The sequence below is a fragment of the Centroberyx gerrardi genome, chromosome 1 (assembly GCF_048128805.1).
Source record: "Centroberyx gerrardi isolate f3 chromosome 1, fCenGer3.hap1.cur.20231027, whole genome shotgun sequence".
Taxonomy (NCBI): Eukaryota; Metazoa; Chordata; class Actinopteri; order Beryciformes; family Berycidae; genus Centroberyx; species Centroberyx gerrardi.
In genome coordinates this window covers 6,471,149-6,489,901 of record NC_135997.1, presented here as the reverse complement: position 1 = coordinate 6,489,901, position 18,753 = coordinate 6,471,149, and positions in this window count along the sequence as shown.

The following is an 18,753-nucleotide window of genomic DNA, read 5'->3' as shown; positions in this document are numbered from 1 at the left end:
TCTGTTTCCAAACCGGATTCACTGCACGAATAGCTGAGTGTTCATCCTCAAGCCCCGACCCAGAGAGCTGTTTTGTAAACTGGTGATGTTCCTGACCATGAGGCAGTCCAAGGACATGACACAGGCCAAAAACCAAAAAAAATTGATGCCTACAAGAAATTAGTCCTCAAAACAGGCCAAACTCAGTTTCCTCCACTCTTCTGCATCCAAACTGTGAAATGTAGCTCACTCAACTGGCACTCGGGTACATAACATTTTGACTGACATCTCTTAGCAAGGTCAAAGTACTTTGCTGGGTGTTTGTTTCCAAAGTAATGTGTACACAAAATGTTCTATTAGTTTTTTCTTAAGCATGCCAGCAATTTAAATCTCATGCCGAGCTCGAGCCTAAAGCAAACTGTTTACATTTCTGAAAATAAAGATTAATACCATTGTGTATCAGTTGTTGCTTAGTTTAATATAGTTTCAATGATGATCAATACTCAGGCTGGTTTTGGTGATACAGCCCTTAACACTCAAGAAAGTTGGTCTGAAAACTGCACTACCTGTTGATCAGTAGTCAGTTTCAGTAGATGACATTTAAAATGGTTTTGGAGGCAAATCTTTCTTCAATATTAGCATAATGAAAATGTCAGGATGCTGACTGTTTTCTGGTTTTGACTGAGTAGCAATTGAAAAAATTATCAGAGTAAAATCCTACCCACAATGCTATGTTATATGAGTGATGGCAAAATAAACCAATCACTGAAAATACCAACAACGTGACATGAAACACTAGTGTTTGGGCTTCAGTACAATTTTGAATGCAGTATGTTGAAATTGTCAGGAAGCAGGTAGGAACTGCTTAGTTAGTTCATATTTTATGTCATTTTGATCAACTTAAGTGTGTGTACAAGGGTTTTGTATGAAATAAATGATGGATTGGATTTAAGAGACTCTTGCACATGTGAAAGGTAGATACTTTGATGCAATTACTTTTTTCAAGATTATTTCTGCTTTATTAGACAGTTAAACTGCAGAGTGACAATAAATAAAGAGAGAGAGCCTGGTTGTATATGTTGTAAATGTCTACCATTTAGTGTGGTCTTTCAAGTTTTTTCCTCAATAAATATCAATGGTAGAGCTTCTTTCTCAAGGTCATATTGTCAACGTGGACAGTATCATCAACTTTACTTCCTTGGGAGCTCATCCTCCATCTTCATCTTCATCCTCATCCCTTTTTCTGGGGGCCTCTGAACAGTATAAATCTTGATAGGCCCCTGAAGATGATGGTACAGAAGTTTGAAGATGAGGTCTTTCTCCCCTTCATGGAAACCACTTGCTCTTCTTTGGACCTCAGCCTCTTTCTCAAGGCTTCTTCTTACCAGTGTAAATGTTGAAGCAAGCCTGAGGACTGAACATGGTGTTTCAGAAGATGCCTGAAGATATAGTGTTTCTTCTGTGTGTGAGAAGCGCAGGGTCTCCTTTTGGACCTCACCGATGCCTCCTGTGATCTGTTCCTGCAGGGCTTCTGTCTTCTCAGGACAGAGGTTTGGCTGGAGGCCTGGAGGCAGAGCTGGTCCGGAGCTGGAGCTGGAGCTGTAGTTTGGCTGAAGCTCTGGAGGTGGAATGAGATGATGGAGGTGTTGGAGTTGTTATTGCCTCCATGACCTCCTTTTTCAGCGTTGTTCATGACTCCATTGTTTCCATGTCCAGAGGCGAGTGTGAACCAGTTATTGGTCCTCTGGCTGGGGAAAGACTGAATGTTGCTGCTGGTCCCCATGCAGGTCAACAGGGATACTGCCTGTCAATCCGTCTTCCCCATAAACCATGTGTTACTGCCTATGCCAAATCATGGCTATGGTTTGAGGTGTGTTGCTGTCTCTCTCCTCATTGTGTTTCAGACCCGTCCCGTTAGCCTACAGTGATTGGTGTGTGAGGTGGCGACACCTGGAGCTTGTTGGCAATCAGGACCAGTATACAAGCCCAGAGAGACGCCCCAGTCTCCGCCACTCGGCCTCTTCGTTTAGCCGTCTTCTTAGTTTGTCTGTGCTGTAAGCTCTGCTTTTTTTGCACGTGGCACTGTGGTAACTGATATTAGGAAGCTCTGTAGGGGTGTGCTGCCATTTATTTTACTCCCCCTTTTTCTCCTGTTTTTTGTTAGATAGGGAGTTTAGAATTTTATTTTTAGTTGTACTTTATTTCTAGGCAGTGTGGGTTTTTGTTTGTTATTTTGGCCTTGGCCACAACAAAGCCTTTTAAGCTTGCTTTGTTTTATTTGTCATTAATGAGCCTTTGTAAATAAATTGTCCCTTTGTTCAGTCTATCCCTGTTTTGCTCCTTTCTCCCTCCGACTCACTCCGTTTTGTGTTACTCTCCTCTGTAACCTAGACAACATTTAGGGGTCGTAACACCATGGTATGACTGTTTATTGTCATAGTGCTGCCATGGCTGGAGTTTGAGTGTTATCGAGCTCAAAACCAGTTTTGAAAAGCCTGGCTGTTGTAAATTAACTTTGATTTTAAATTATTGCGACAGTGTGGATGTATCTGGTGTCAGGTATGGTCACTTGTGCTTACCTGAAACCTCTCACTGCAAAGGCTTCAGTTTGGTGAGAGTACAGCAAGGTCCGTATAATTTCTAAGTCGCTTTGATCCAGTATCAGCTGCTGTCAGTGCCTCATTAATATTTGTGACATCAGAAATCGTCAGAACTCTAGTTTTTGTGTTCGTTCTTCCACAGCCAAGCAAAGAATCACTCTCTTTGTAGCCTTTAAAATAATACGGTTGTAAATATTTATTAGTTTTGGAGGGAAGAAAATGAAATGTTTGCCCTTTAGAATCCATCTAACACACTAGATTTGGTGTATAATTTATTGATACTGTGTCAGCATGTATTCACCTAGGTTGCTTATAAATAAGCCTAATGAACCTCAGTTAGGCCGATTGAGTGAGTGTATGGCCCAGTTTGGTAATGAAATATTAATGTGCGCTCATTTTTCTGCAAAAATCTGTTTATTTATATGAACTTGGTTGTACCTAGGCAATACTCTGCATGCTCCTGGGTTCATGCATCATCTGAAAACCTTTAACACGCCCTGTCTGAACTGTCCACAGTACCCGCTGATCACTCGGCTGTTTCAGTATACGAGATTTAAAATGATTTTTTTTCCTCCAACATCAGTTTCCTCAAAATACCAGGATATTACACTATTTTCTGGGTTTGCTTCAGTACACGTTGGCATATTACTAAGTGGAAATTTGTGCAGTTTTGTACACTCCAGTAGAGTAGAGCATGTACAACCTGTCTGAAAGATGGACACGCAGTATTCTTGCCTGCTATACAAGCATATAATTACAAAATGACATTACATGCACCATATACTGTATCTATATATCATATTGAACCCTACAATTTCACTCTCTAAGAATTCCATTATATTGTAGACTCATCAAGTCATTCTTATCCAGAACAACTTACAACTTACAGTAAGCAGGTAGAGGTTGAGTTTCACACTTTTATAGATGGACACATTGGCTGTTTTGGGATCAAATATATGACTTTTTTGAGACTGCATTGTGCTGATTTCATTACAGTATGTACCACATACTAGGTAGGTGCTGTATAAATAAACTTTATTGTTGTTGTGCAACCACTTTTATTTGAGGAATGTGTAAATTAGGACTCAGTAGCCACTTAGACAGTTATAATTAGGCTCCGTTGGCAATCCGGCCGGCAATTGGCCCCAGATCACCACTTTGTGACTAGGTACACTGTCAGAAAATAAATTCCAGAGTTGTACATTTTGTCGCTGGGGCTGCACCTTTTAAAAGCCTTAAAAATATATATATATTTTCCAGGGCAAAGACTGAATCCAACCAGACCACCGTTTGATCCTAAAGATGCACACCACAGTCATCAATCCATCTGTATCTAGCCTATATTTATTATTTGTGCTTGCATCTACATGTGCTGATGTAGCTAGAAGACTGTAGGATTTTCATTAGGTCCTTGCTGAACTGTGCATGAAATGTCTATAGTGGTAAACTTTATAGAGCAGCTGATGGCTTGTAAGTTTCTGCTCCTGCTGCAGTTTTCAGTGCAGTTGCTGTGGAAGATTGTTTTTTCCATTTCACATTTCTCTACAATTCAAATTCCCTGTACAAGCATTTCACTAGCTAGTAGAAGATTCATTTCAAGTTCTCTGGTTTCCAGATAAGGTAAATTGTGCAGTTTGACATCATTTGATTGTTTGATTTAGGATTTGCATATTGTTTGTTGTTTGTTCTTCATTATAAGTAGGCTTAATCCTTTGTTGAAGATGCAATGTCACTGTAGTCGGCCTTGCCAAGTGTATGTTTGCAGTAATGTTAGAAGTAGTGAGCTATTATTTTCATTGTTATATTCTCAGGTCACTTGACAGTGTGATGACTGTTGTTTGTGCTTTTGTTTGTAAGTGTTCAGCTTTGTTACCTTCAGCTGTAGCCGGTCACCATTGTTGGCTGTGTTGTTGGGCAAGACGCTCACAGCTGGCAAACATATAGCAAGTAATGCTTTACTTGTTACATCACATTACAGAGCTGAGAGAGAGAGAGAGAGAGAGAGGCCTTACTTTGAGAAAGAAGAAGGAATATTTCCCTTCCTCTGTCCACCTGCTCCCAGGAGGGCAGAGGGTCCTCACTGCATTTCTGAAGAAACCTCCTGGTCTCAAGAGACACAACAAGAGAAGAGGAAAGGCTTCCATTTTAAAAGTCTCCTCTTGGTTCTTTGTTTCACTAAACTTACTCACAATCTTAAAAATCTTGAATCTAAATACAACATACATATAAATACCACTTATTTTAAGACAACGGCAAAGGTCAGTGTTTCTTTCATTTATGTGGTCTATAGATTTTAGCTATATATTACTCATCTATTCTGTATAGTCTGTCTGTATGGCTACTTACAGATAAATGCTTTACTTTCAAACAGTCTCATCAGCACCAACTCAAAGATAACAGCAAGTTGATGTGATAGATCTCAAATCAAAATAAAATAATTACTTTGTTAAAATAAATAATAGGCAGTCCAGATATGGCCTGGTCCATACATCAAGTGAATCACAATCAATTGTTTCCTTGATATTTGTTTGTATAGTATGTCAGAATTTCAGAGCTTTGCACCTTTAGATGCTGGATGAACTACACTGTTTAGCTTTACCTTCATATTCTTCGTTCAATACGTAATGTGTATAATGTATGATGTATAATGTGTTATGACCTCAGCCTGTAACTTGTATATAAACCTGCTGCTGCTGCCTGTAGCAGCTCCTCCTGTGTGTGTCTGCCCCTCGTCTGGCTCACTTATATAGTTCACCAGATGGTCGTAAAAACGCTGGAACTCCTCAACATCCTCAACATGGCGAAAAAATACAGCACTCCTTAAAACTTCAGGTGACAAATGTCAAGATTAATGATGGCCACTTGGTTAAGTTCAAAGCAGGGATACCCTCCGCACACCTTAATCTCTTCCCTTTCTCTCCAGTTGTTCAGTAATTTTCAGGTTCAGGCGACATGTTAGTTGCCTCCTGGTTCAGCTGCACTGTGGCACTCAGCACCGTCTTCCCAGCATGAGACAGGCAGTTAAAATCCTTGTAGTTGGAAGTCAGCTCCTGCAAAGCATATTGCTACAGAACAGTGCACACTGATCATAACCGCTAAGTAATATAATATTATTAGAGTTACAAATAGATAGATGTATTATGATCCTCTTAGTTACACTATGTATACACAATCTATGTGTGAAAAATGAGATATTGGACATTTTTCTGTTTGTGCTAGACCTACGGGAAAATCAATAAAAATGTGATCACAAAAAATAGCTTTCTTCCAGTTCACAAACTGTAGGAGTTGGTGATCTCAACTCAGCAGTATTATCCTTTAATATACTGTAAATGATTCTGCTCTAGCTATACAGCAGTTGAACCATAAATGAAAGTCATGCTTAGCCGCACATCAACAAAGTAAGTATATTCTGACCTCTGTCGAGTCTTTCTAAAGATTCAGCTTGCCAACAGCAGCATTCAGTTCACATACTGAAAACATGTTCTGAAAGCTTATGAAGAAATTACCTGGGCCCTCATTTGTACTTGGATTCAATCTTTAATGTGATCTTTAAATCATTTTTCAAGTTGTGCTCAAGCCTGATTAATAAAAAATATCTGAGACTGAATGAAGCTGTGTGTGCTCGTTTAGAACAGATCTTAAGCATCTGTCTTTAATATAAAACACCTTGGGGTTGATGATGAATCTTGCATTCCTCACAGCTCAATTTTCTGCACACTACCAATAATTGCCGTCTTCATATAAAGTTGTGAGGACTGAAAATTCAATCATAAGCCTATCAATTTTCCTTAAAGATTGAAATCATTTTGAGGAACAATATCAACACCATTAAAATTTTTAGGCCACTTCATATCAATTAAACTATTTATGCAGCGTGCACACAGCCCACTGTGGGGGTTCATGCACAGCTCTCCAGCCTGAAAAACCTTGGCATAAAAAATGAACTAATGTGGTGCATCAGATGTAAACTTGATTTAGAGGTAGAACCGTTTCCATATCAAGTTGGCATTTTATAAAGAACTAATTTGTCTGGTAAGATCAAATATGATGCAAAGACTTTTCTATAAGCTGTCTATATGCTGAAAATTCAGCTCCACCAGTGAGTAGTTGATGGCTCGTATGTAGATCAAAGCTTTCCCACAGCAGCACTTCAGAAAAAACACACATGCATACACACACACACACACACTGACACACCTCAGAGTCCAGTATATTGGCACGGATGATGTGGCTCAACCCGACCTGAGGATTCAGGTGCAGGCACTGAATCAAAGCAATGGAAATGGAAAACGACCTTCATAGGCTAAAGAAGCACTATTTATTCAAACGGCTGGGCGAGCTACCATAATCATGTGCAATGTAACCTGGGAGGGCACTCATTTAGAAAATATTATCAATTTTAGTGGCCGCTACTGTACATCACTGTAAAGGAAAATGGGCCTATACTTCATAGTGAATCCTACTATGTTTACGACGTGCTTGTTTGTGCTGCTGCTGTTCTCATCAGCAGTTGGCACAGGTTGAATGGGATTTCCCTGAGCTGGACAACTATACATCACCTAAACTGGGGGAATGCTGTTTTATTTGTGCATTTGCCCTTTATAGATAATAAGTTATAAAGACAGAGAGCCAGAAAGGTGGTAGGTGAATGGCTACAGGGATCCAGAAGTATGTTTCATGACCTATGGAGCTATATTATCTCCAACAGATGAGTGAGTGACCCTATTCTGTGTAATGGCAATAACAACATTAGTAATTGAGATGGCAGCATGAAGCACATATAAATAAATCAAACAGCCCCAGGTGCTTACCAGCAGTGACCCAGCGCTCTCTGAAACAATTTGCTGACAGCTTTCCTGCTTATAATATGAGTATAATATGAGTCTGAGTATGTTGTCTAACATTGTCAAAGATAAACAAAGGTAACTGGATCATCTTCAGATACTAATCTCTTAGGCTTCATTTGATATGAAATACTATGATACCTGTTGAACCTGTCCAACAGTGGCTAAAGTCCAATATCCAGACACCAAATTTAAGACAGATTCCCAGGATGACAAAACGAACTAATAATATTTTACCTATTTTAAGCTACTTTAAAGGTGAATACACCAACATATTCCACAATTTTTGTCCAGTGATACTTCACTGCGTTGTGCTGCTAGGATCTTTGGCTCCTGGCCAGCCAAACTGAGCGGAAATCTCACCTGAGATAAACATGTGCAACCTTGTGAAAAAGAAAAAGATGGATATTGTAGCTAGCTTAGCCTCTGTATGTTGTTTGTGTTGTTATACACCAAAGAAGGATAAAACCAGTAATTGTAGTTGCAGTATCAGTTGGATTTCTCTGGGGAAAACTAAAGGTCAGATAGGACTATAAATGTTCGAAGCACCTGTAGAAGGTGGAGGCGGTGACCAGGTGCATCAAAATGTATCTTGTTACAAATTCCAAATAGTTCCAAATGTATTACAAATGTATCAAAATAAGTTACAAAATACAGGTGTCAAGAAATGTATTCAATTAAAATATATGTAATTTGGATTTTCAAAATACAATAAATACAGTGAATAAATATCTTTCTCTTAGTGAATATTTTTTTACAGTGTTTGGTAAGTCAGGTGGAAACTGTTAAATACCCAATAAACACACGTGTGACCGCATGATTGCATGTTCATTTAAATATCAATGTGGCGACTGAAAAAAAAATTGCCACACTGGCAGCAGTAGGTAGCAGTAGGATTTTGATTAGGTCATTGTTGACCTAATTCTGTCTGACTGTAGTACCCTTTAGACCAGCTGTTGGCCCTGTTGGTTTGACCCTGTGCCGTCCTTCCTGACCCTGTGGCTCATACCATCACTGCCTGTAGCACTCTGACCAAATTTCAAAATAAGAGTGATGTGCAAACCAAACAAACCCAACCAACCCAAAAAATAGTCTTCTTTGTTACAGAATTATGGACTTTAATATTACAATTTGCATACTTGGTCTGCTTATCACTAAATAACTGAAACAGACGCTGTAGCATCGTGCCATCTGCCTGGAGACTGTGACTTTACACAACTCGTATACAACCCAGTAAACACTGGTAGCAACAAAGATGCTCTGCCACTGTGTTTGCTAAGATGTAACGTTACATCTTTGTGCTTATAGGTGGTGATGTGCACTGGGTGTGGGTGTACAAAGCTTCTCCCTACAAGGTAAACTTGTCCTTCCTATGTTTTACTGAAGTATGAGCTATACCACAATTTCATCTGAAATCATCGTGAAGAATAGATTTGTAAATGTAATTTTAGATGTGAAAGAAATCAGGTGCATTTGAATGGCCACAACACCAGTGGAGCCACATGTCATGAACTAAGCTCTGATTTAAAGCCACAGAAAACTTGATAATTAGTTCATGTCATATCACAGATATGATTTTTTTAACCAAAGTTTAAATGAGGAAAACATAATTTGCAATGATTTCAGCTAGCCTGGCCTCTTTGTATCTTTTGTGTTGTCATAAAATAATTTCTCATGTCCCAAAAAGGTAACAAGAACAAACCACAGAAGTAAAGAAATCACTGATGTAAGCTTCCTTTGTCTTCAGGAGAATTGATAACCTTAGCTGACATGAGCGAACCTGCATTTCTACTTTCCTGCCTGTGGAAATCCAAATTTCTCATTATTTCTGAGGCTGTATTGGAAATTCAACCTTGCGTCCTGTTTCACAATAACTAGGGTAGATGAAGGCTTCAAAGCAGCATGGAACATAAATTTGTTTTATCAAGCGGATACTATCATTGCTGCTCAGAAAACCAAACACTTAGAGGTCATGATCATAAACTATTAGCATTCACTTATCGCTGTGAGACGGAGGAACAAGATCTCATTTGCTCTCAACTCCTCAAATTCATGATCATTGCATGATTTGAATCATTGAATCTCCTGTGTTTAACTCTTGAAACAATGCTCAGTTTCATTTCAATCAATTTCAAGCACTTAGTCATGTCTTGTCCAGAGCCGAGTGGTGTTATCTCTTCCAATAAGACATGTTTATGGCATGGGTTGAATTGCCTGGCATCCCATGGTGGTATACATCATGTTTCTGATCAGGGACAACAAATGCCATAAGACAAATTTCCCCGTGGAGCATTTCTCCCCTCTGCTGAGCTGATGGCTATCGGGCAGGCAATAAAGAACCAGGGAGATCTGAGCCGGCTGGTGAAATAGGACTCCAGGACCGAGACTTAGAAACGATATATTGTTTACAGTCACGTTCTCCATGTTGTATAATAGATATGGTAGCATATTTCTATCTCGGTGAAATACTGTGTTGGTATTGTATTTCATTGTGCATGAGTGGGGCCTGGAGATCTGACCTGATTTTACTGTTATAAAAGCTTCAAAGGAAACATCAACCCAAATCGTAAACAGGTCTTATATGTTAAAACCGTTGAAGAGTAGATGTGGTGCAAAGTGAGTTGTTTTTTTTTACCTCCAAAATCCAACATCAATGAAAATACACCCACCTGTATGCCCATTAGTGGGATTTTCTGACTTTACAAAAATCGATTGCTTTTAAATTGTGTTGTTCTTCTTGTTGTTGTTTTGGTCATTGGAGTTTTTGGGTTATATTTCTAATAAGCCTCTTGTAACACTGTATTGTATGTAATTGGTCTATATGCCTGTCTGTTTTCTGGAGGTCATGAGACGGATGGATGGTTGACACAAACCAGTTTCCAGTCAGTGTAAATCACATGAAGTCCAAGATATTGCTGTCTTTGTGAGGTTTATTGTTTTTGGTCCCCACCATTCCACTTCGTTTTGGACTAAGGCAATTACTTTAAACTAAAAAAAAAACACATTAGCTTATAATATGGGAATGAATATCACAGGAGGTCTTTACACATCTGAAAATCTTTAATTTGGGGATACACCGTACATCCCAAATTTTTTGAGAATTAAAAATTAATCTCGTAATCATTAGTCTTCACATTCTCCACCTACTTTTCCTCCAATAGTTGCCCTTTTATCATTCCAGCAGGCTTAACACAAACCAGTGTTTGGGATTTAGGACAGCAATCAATGGATTAGAGCCCATGGATGGAATACTAAGAGAGAGGCAAGCCTCATATCAGTCTGTCTCCGAGGTGATGTTTCACGTAATTAATCTGCCTAGCTTCACTAGACTCATGCCATATTTCACGATGACACTAATAATGCCTAATTATATAATGTTGTAAAATCTTGGTTGGTATTTAAACATGTAATTTAGGTGGTGAAATGGTGCATATAATGTATTTTCCTTTTAATCACTCTGGGTTTTTCGAGAGGAACTGAAGGAGTGAGGCTTTGCATTTCAATAGAGCCACTTGATTAGGGAGTATGGTTGTTGCTGTTGTTGTTGTTTTTCAACAGATACTGTTTACTCTGAGCTCTGCCTCCCAAAATTCCCCCCTACCCTTCTCCTGGAGTCGACTCAAAGACCCCCTGCTGGCAGCTCAGCAGAGCAGCTTTATCTGGTTCTCCGCTCTCCCGTCTTTCCACAAGCCTCGTCTCATTGTGTCACCCCAATGTGTCAGCCACAAGCTGCAAGTCAGTCACAAACTGTATCTCAAGGATGAGAGAGCCATTCATTAGAGCATCACCACTAGCTCTCTCAACAATGGTTCGCTCTTTTATTTCCTGTCACACCATATGCATGTAAATGAATATGAACAAGGAAGCAGGGAACTGGATGGGTTGTTGACAACAGTTAAGGGAGTTAATGTACAATGTAACAGAGGTAATTTTCAAAGTTATCCCATCCAAGGGATACCTTGGAAATTATTATGTACGTGCACGACAAGGAGCAGTGTGCCATACATTTTCCCTAAAGCAATGTCCAACATGTATCTACAAAAAGCAAGGAATGCTTTGAATGAAGTGCAAGTCACTAAATCGCAGTCCCATTATGTTTTCAATGTCACCTTAGCTTTACATTTCTTTGTTTCTATCATGAATAAAGAATCCAACTGTGTCTGAAGGGAAGTTTGTCCCCTTTGGTTATTTTAAGTGGGTGCATGGAAGTTTCTCTTTGATGGGAGTTTAGGCATTACTAAGATTACAATGATATATAACAAAGCCTGGTGAGTCTGGGGAACATGATCACAAGCATGGTTGGGGGTGCTTTTGAAGCCTAATGAAAAGTACACTTTATTTGAACCCTCATAAACTATTAATTAGGCTTTAGGCATGACTTTGCTGATGTCAAAGCCGGTTGTCAAGAGAACATTCTGCACTGTGATAAGGCATGACATTGTCATAAGACGTAAGGTGTTTGAGCTCAGTAACCCTCTGTTGGCCTCACAGAAACACACACATCACAGAGAAGAACTTACTCCAGGTTATCAGGGCTTTTCAGTGCATGCATGCTGCTGATTTTTTAATGTAGTACAAATATAATATGGGAAAGCTTAGGCTTACATTCTGTAGTTGGCTAACTATCTCTTTTGTTAGTTATGGGTTCATAAACTACATTTGCAAAACTTTTCTTGGACTGTATTTGACCAATTTGATTGCTTGAATAGAACTTTTTGTTGCATATTTCTTAGGTTATGCTGAGTGATTACCTCAAATTTAATGGCATTAAATTGATTATTAAAGTTGTCAAACTACTGCAACAATGGAATTCGTATTTGTAAGAGTGCAGACCCAAAAAATCAAATCCAATATGACTACTCACACAGCGAGGTAGCACATACACAATTGTGAAAAAATGACTGAATACAATACTCACATTTTACTTATTTATTGGGCCTCCATGTTTCATGGTATGTGCCCTAATAAATAAGTAAAATGTGTGCATTGTATCAAGTCAGTTTTTCCCAAGGTTGGTTGTGCTACAGTACTTCACTCTTTTTTGAGTTTGAGTGATCATATTGCTTGTTGATACTTGTTGATATTTGTAGAGGACTAAAGATCATTTTCAGACACAGACACAGAACATGATTTCTCCACTGGAACAAGCTGAACCCGAGCCCCATCAGAAAGACAGACAAGGTAAACATCCGTGCTGAAGTATGAGAACATTGGATTCAGCCATCGGAATTATGTCTACTGCACAAAAAAATACTGTGGTTTTCCTGAGCGGGACTGTTTTGCTGAGTCATAAGGAAGGTCTTGAGCGTACATCACCAGCTCCCCTGTCCCTCTCTCATCCCCTCTTCCCATCGCCTTTTCTCATAGATTCCCACTGATTTTTACGAGATATGATATCACCTCCAAGAGACCCCCCACACTCTCCCCCTTTATCGTTTTTACGTCTCTCTCAGCAGCCTTGTAGAATTAATTTTTACTCATGTAAGCAAAATGCTGTGACTGCAGTAGAAGACTATGTATTTCATTCTCCTCTGGCTATATTGATCCGTAGAGCTATCCGAGCCCTGTGGTGAGGTTGTATTCCACGCAGAGGATATGCAGGCAGGTGGGAAGGCCTACTGCCATGCAAACCAACATGTCAGCCCTTCAATCAGCCATTAACGCTCACTCCTCCTCTATGAATACATTTAAAACGGATTTAAACTCAGCGCTTCCTGTCATGCAGGTTTTACTGATGTAGTTGGTAACTGGTTTAAACTTTAAATAATTAAGCACTATCTTTCTCACCAAGGTAGACTGTTGGAGGGCACAGTATCCTCCTGGCTGATTCAGTAAATTCAAAGAGGCATACAAGGTCTTGCAGCCTTTTAAGCAGTCAGCTTCCTACATTGGGAAAGTGACTGTTAAACACAATCAAATAGTCATGATTCTATAATGATCATCCCATTTATATGTTTTGTAAATCCAAGACCATAATGCTTAAATGGGAATGTAACTCAATATAAAGTTTGTTAACTTGACTAACTAACTGGAGTGATAGATCAAAGCAGTGGCTGTTCGAAGGCTGATCACTTGCCATCTTAAAATAGTCAGGGATGTAAATTGGTGATCATCATCAGAGGCAAAATGTCCTCCATAGCAAGAGCAGGGAGACTCGGAGAGAAATCAAAGGAGTGGCCACAGTTGAACCAGACTCATGATGTACTAAATTAAGACGCTAATATTCAGAAACTCATGAGTTTTGTATGTGAATGTTAAAATGTACTGCAATAATAGCTTTGTTGTTGCTTACCACAACAGAAGATAGCATCTCAATGAATTCTAACTGAAAACTAGCATTTGGTTTTGGGAGCGGTAGATAGCACATGAAACAGGCTTCTGTAATTTAGATTGCATAGATAATTTTAAACCTGAGCTCCTCAAAGCAAGAAAATTCACTAACAGCAGCAGGGCTACATTTAAAATTTTTTTTTGAACACAAGAGCAAGGCCTCCTACTTGGCCACTGGTCTTGGGAGAGCTGATAAATACAGCTCCTATCAGACGGCACAGTTGGATCTGCCTCAGCCTAGTTTGCAGCCAAGAGTGAAAAATCCATGGAAAAAGAGAGGAAATGAAGTTATATAGACTGAAACTCTAGAAAATGCTAAAATATTAAGCATCAGGGAGAATACACGTTATCCTTGCCAATATGCATGCAGCGGAGTAATGCATGCACAGACAAAGAGGTTATATTACAGTTTAATAAGCCAATGAGCAACTGAATAATGATGAGACTCCAGGAGTGGCAAACTGCTACAGTATGTTTGGCCTGCCACATTAATATGATGGGTTCTTAATTTCAACAGTCAAACACATGCTTTTGACTAGAGGCATTTTATGTCGTCAGTGGTGTCTATTGCATTTAAAATCATCTCTGACATTCAGATACACAGTAGGTAGCAAATGCCACTTGGAATAAACTCAAAAGTGACAACCTGTACTCACCAAATATGTCAATGTCAAAAAAAACATTTCACTATTGGAGCATGTGGGATTTATTTTTTAATTACTGAGGATTTGAGTCTGAGAACTGTTCAGACGAGCCAATTAAAAGCACAAAGCAGATATTTGGGACTACTATTAATAACAGTGACGGTCACTTTGTTTTGCTAGAATGTGTCATCGCAGCTAATTTCACAGTGATAAAGTATTTAAAATAGCCACCTCAATGACGTTTATATGATACTCATTAGCCACTTGTAAACAAGAAGGCTATTGCTCGTCAAGGGCTTTCCAGCAATTAATTCACTATCGACTCAACACACACACTCACAAGATATCACCCCCTCTGATGATGTAATGCCACACCCTTTATCTCACCCACACTATAGGGATATTTTCAGGAAAGACAAAGACAGCCTGGTTTGAATGCTTTTTATCCATCACAAAATATCGATATTAAATCCCACCCATCCTGTAAAATATGCCCCTAAAACGTGCTTGTCAGTAAACAGTAAGCACAGTGTCACTCCAGCACTGCGACCGGGGCTGGGAGCGAGAGGCTGCTGAAGACTGTGGCCGCGCTGCTGCTTGGGAGCGAGGCACCGGGGGAACTTTCACAGTCCGTGCCCTGAATCCTGATAACACTGGAGGTGGATCACATCTCGCCTCCCTCCATGTTTTTTTTATTCATGAATACAGTGAGTGAGTGATGAGATATAGAGAGCAACACTATAAGAGCTGGACAGCCTCAGGCCGAGGGGCGAGGACCGGTGAATAATTGAAACGTCCCGTCAGACCGGCTCAGGCCGTTTCCTCCGTTGGATCAATTGTTGTGTGACGTCATGTTTCGGTAATGTGACACAAGGGTTTGTTTTAGAGAGCAGAGGGTGACAGATATGTCAGCTGCCTCCAAGAGTAAGTCACATTATCAAGAAATGCCCCCAGCAGCCACTGTTAGCTGGTCTGAGAGGCTTGGCACACTCAGTACACACACTGTAGGCACACTTTGGGGAAAAAGTCAATGATGATCTATCTGCGGCAGGTGCAGATGTGCTAGGTGTGTGCATGCGCATGCAGACGTGTAAATATGCACCCACAAGTGAGTTTGTCATGTCACTGAAATGGGTCATAAATCAGCCCTGACCTAGGTTTAATTGCTCCCTGAGCAGTCGTTTCATTGTTTTAAATGCCTCTCCACCATGGCAAGGCAACACAATAACTTCTTGTGGCAGGGTTTTTAAGACAACCCAGTAACAAATGCCGCTAGTGGCAGTGGAATTGCTTTCTTGAGACGAGCCTAACAGCCGAGCGTAGCATTATGTTTCTTCACGGAATCGATCCTTCGGAAAGGATGCTATTTGAATTAGGCTTCTTGCTCTGAGACGATTTCTAAGCACTAAAATGGTCCACTGTTTATTCATCGGCTTGCGCTGCTCATCTGTGGGATAGGAATCAATGGGTGAAAGAGAATAGGTCCATTTAAAAGAACTCTCTTAATTCCTCAATTTGCTTTCCTAGTTAAGCACATTCAAAGGAATCAAAAAAATCCTTTAATCTATCATTTTAACCTCACAGCTCATTTAAATGAGCCCATATTAGACATCATTAAACATTGGCTCAGAAACCCCACTGCTAGTACTCTAAATATAAATCTCCCAAAATTATGATGGACCAATATAAAATGTTGACTGTCATCGTAGCGCTTCAGAGTGACAAATTAAATAATGCTTAAAGCCATCAATGCTTCTCCTTGAAACATTAATGGCAAAACTGTCGCACGCTTCCCTCGCTGACGTGCCGGCGAAGAACGGCCGAGTGTGAACAGCCAGGCGTGAACTCGCTGCCGAGGTCAGTTATTTTCAGTGGAGGCGGTGCAGTAAGTTTCTAATGCCAGACCCCCTGGTGAGTATTTTCTCCCTGCCAGCCTCCAGCAGCTAGCAGAGATGAGCTGTCTGGGAAGGGGGGACAACAGAGCGCCTCTCTTCTCATCTCCTCCTAATCCGGCAGCACCCCCTCCTCCCCCCCAACCCAGTAACGCTTAGCACTGGACAGTCCTTCCAGTCTATTCCACATCCCATTTCACCTCAGACTAATTGGAAACCTGGAGTCTCACTCTTGTCTCTCTGTCTGTTTTAACCGTTCTTTTGTTCTCTCTCCCCTTGATTTCTCTCTATCCCCCCCTTTCTCTGTCATCTCTATGTGAGAGACAGAGAGTAAACTAAACGGCTTTTGATTTTATTGTTGTTGCTATAATTGTTGATATTGATATATTATTGCTTATGTACTGAAAACTGTTGGTTAATGTTTGCAATGTTACTACGATTGAAGCACTGTATTGCTTTGGCAAGAGAGGTCTCTTTCCTGTCATGCCAATAAAGCTGATTTGAATTTGAATTTGAGTAAACTATCCTTCGTTTGTGTGTGTAGCAGTGAAATGAGAGAGTAACCTGTGAAACGACTAGCTAGCCCTTTATTGGTTCATCTGCATGCAAGGAGGCTGAGAGACTGGAGGCTTTATTGGAACAGATGACCTCTGGTTTACGTTTCATACATCATTATCATGAAGCCGATCTCACTCTGCCTTTTAAATGCATGAGCATGCGAGTCCGCACAGACACACACACACACACACACTATCTCCATCTTCATTTCTCTCTCTCTCACTCATTCTCTCTCTCTCTCTCTGTCTCTCTCTCTCACTCACTCACTCAGGCACACACACACATACACACACAGAGAGAAGGAAGGACAATGTGCCATAAGGGGTTTAGACTGGGGACTGGTGGTAGTGCACTTAGACTAACAGCAATTACCTGATGTGCTGCAGAGACCATGTGGAGAGTCCTGGGGAAATCCATCAAATTGCAGTACACCCGGTGGGCCAGTAATGAACTGGTGCTTTCCCAGCTCCTGTACTGCACATCACATCAGTGTCTGGAACCGTATGCATTAGTCATGGCCAACGAAGGCTTAAGGTGGGGCTGTGTGTGTATTAGAGAATAGGTGATGCAAAAAGAGTCCTTTTAGAACTGAATGATGCATTAGTAATGCAGGGAGGCACGGATCGGCTGCTGGATACTAATGGTTGCTCTTGTTGTAATGAGTAGATTAGCAGAGATCTCTTCTGAGGTTGGACCTTTCATTTGACTGCCGATTGCATTTTTTTGTGGGTTAAACTCTCACTTGAATAGATATTGACAGGCAGATTACTTTCAATACTCGGAATACAACTGAGCTCCAGCTAGAGTTGATTCCCTGTGGCTGTGTTTCTTCACAAGTTGAAGCCATATGTTTGGCAGGTCACCTCTCAGTTGCAGTCGCCCTTTTGACAGAGTCAATCTTGGTTCAGCAGGAAATTTACTGGATTCATTTTTTTCATCATGACATCCATTTTCAGATTACCTGGAGGGTATTGTGTTGCCGCAGACAAGTAACCTCTCTTAGCAATCTGTCACCAGGCATTAATGGATTTCTATTTGGGATGTAATTATTTGGCCCAGCTGTCAGTCAAAATCTTGTCAGACATCGGCATGCCCTTATTTGCAGTGTTAGAGGTAAGAAAAGCAAGTGGTTTCCTAGCAAACAGTGGAAGAATCACGAATGAAATGGAGCTTCTAAGATAAACCCTTGATATGATAGTTAAAAGAAAAAAAAAACTGTTAAAACTGTTAAAAGAAACAGTGTTATCAAACCAAAATGTGGGAATAACTGAGCTGCAGCTATGAAACACTCTACATTTTCATGTGACTGGGGCCGGATGTTTAAACGCTGTGTACACACACAAAAATGAATGCGTTCACCATTTCCGATGCCAAATTTGGAATTAAGAAAAAAATGAACCCGTCATGAGAACGTGCTTCCCTCCACACACAGTAAACATATTTGAAGTAAACGAAGTCAGTGATGTGTGGGATGTGGGATAATAATGACAGGGGAGAAATGATTATACAGTAACATGGAATGCAAAGGAGACACAAACCAATAAAATATTACTCAGGCTCCAGTAGAGATTTTCACTCTGTGCTTAGTTATATGTCACTGTAACATGTTTCATTAATGATTGAGGATCATAATAATTTAAAGTCTGTTTTGCATGTATTTGGGTACATTTTGAGAATGTTTTTAAGGTTTTTAATAGGTGAAAGAAGTATATAACCTTTTCCAAAACAATTTTTGAATTCATCTCCTTTAGATTCCTCGACTGTATCAGCACTTCTTGCAGGCATGCACAGTAAAGAGAATGGAGCAGCCTTTGTTTACGCTTGTTTGCTGAGAATTTCTCTGTTCAGAGTATTAACACGTCTTTGAGGATTTGTGTGCAAGAGACAAGAGTTGTATGGTAAG